Source organism: Penaeus monodon, chromosome 25 (genome assembly GCF_015228065.2).
Source record: "Penaeus monodon isolate SGIC_2016 chromosome 25, NSTDA_Pmon_1, whole genome shotgun sequence".
Classification (NCBI taxonomy): domain Eukaryota; kingdom Metazoa; phylum Arthropoda; class Malacostraca; order Decapoda; family Penaeidae; genus Penaeus; species Penaeus monodon.
In genome coordinates, this window is record NC_051410.1 from 41537547 (window position 1) to 41537756 (window position 210).

The window sequence follows — 210 nt, forward strand, 5'->3', positions numbered from 1 at the left end:
TTCTTCTCCATTTTTTGTATGCCGGTTGATGCAAAAATGATTTATGCTTTGATCATTGGCTTTTGCATATTAATCGTAATAGTGTTACATGATTTATGAATCTAACAAAACGTTTTCATTTACTCTGTGATAGTATGAAGGATTCATATATCATAAAGGAAGGATTTTTATCTGACTATACAAAAATTGTTCAACACCCAATCCCCTTCT